The following is a 1,355-nucleotide window of genomic DNA, read 5'->3' as shown; positions in this document are numbered from 1 at the left end:
CAGGACAGACCCCGCCTAGCGCATCTGATTAGATATAGACACACGTGACCCGGCTCTGAGTTTTCCCCATCACTGGTGTTCCTAGAATATTTTATTTTAAAAGAAACGACTATTAATGATAATATGAGAGACTCTGATGTTTTATTTTGATCCAAATGATATGGACCCTGATTTAACTTTCATTGTTAATTTGTTTATCTTTCATGGAAGATTATTTATCCATAAAATGAAGTGGGCAGAGAACAAACCTCTCTTCACATTATTTAAGATAGAATTTAAATATTATTTTGAAATGATCAGTAAATGTAAAAACAAAAAAGCAATACGCACCATAAAAGTATTTAACAAATTGAAAATTAATCTTGATATGTAATACCCCTGTCTGTTAGGTTTATGTACTCTTGTTTGTATATTTGTTGTATTCATAATTCATATATTTTTTAACTTGTGTTCCTAGAAATAAAACCATGCAGTGCTGGCTGTAACCTGGTCGCAGAGCATTTAGTATTATTCTGTATGTAAACCCGAGACTCTCCATCTAGTATGATATGTTACGTTTCGTATGGTATTAATTTGTGGATGTCCATCATCTATTACTTACTATGTTACGAATTGCAATTTGTATGATATGTTATGAATTTGCTAAAGCTACAAATGTTACAATTTTGCTAAACATATGACATTTGACTAATTCCAGTTTGTTGTGGCTAACGTTAGCTAGGTGTCTAGATGGCTAACGCTGACAATAGCTAGCTGGCTAACATTAACTAGACTAGGTGTTAGTGTAACAGGGTTGGTTATGTTTCCACTTGTCTCTAAAGAAATGTGTATTTAATGTTCAAGCATTCTTATTGGTTAGTTCAACTCTGATGACAATAAGGTGTGATGTGATTGGCCCCGCTTGCAGATAGGGGGAGATCGCGAACGTCAGGTCTTCCCAGTAGGAAAATGTGATGCAAGGGGTAGGTCACGTTCTGAATACTGTTTTCTATTTTCTATTTTACAATGTGTACAAGTTTGCTGTACGTTACTGATTTATACATGTGTGGGTATATGGTACCTGTTAGGGATTGAGGGGCTTTCTGGGATGTGCTTTGGCATATGATTGCTGTAAATAAGTGTGTTAGCTAGCATACACCGATGTCATGGTCACATAAGCCACTGCTAACACAGTTGTCTTCATGCTACAGATTTTGCCATCGACAGCCATCAATACTGTTAAGCCCTGCACAACTAACGTGCTGTTTCCCATTTAACAACAGAAATAAATGATGCTCAACTGGGACCACTGGCCGAAGTGATTTATTTTGAGAAAACACAACGCATGGAGAGTACATTATACATCTGTTACATTA

The sequence above is a fragment of the Salvelinus sp. IW2-2015 genome, linkage group LG25, assembly GCF_002910315.2.
Source record: "Salvelinus sp. IW2-2015 linkage group LG25, ASM291031v2, whole genome shotgun sequence".
Classification (NCBI taxonomy): Eukaryota; Metazoa; Chordata; class Actinopteri; order Salmoniformes; family Salmonidae; genus Salvelinus; species Salvelinus sp. IW2-2015.
The sequence above is the reverse complement of the archived record's forward strand: the minus strand, read 5'-3'. Positions refer to the sequence as shown.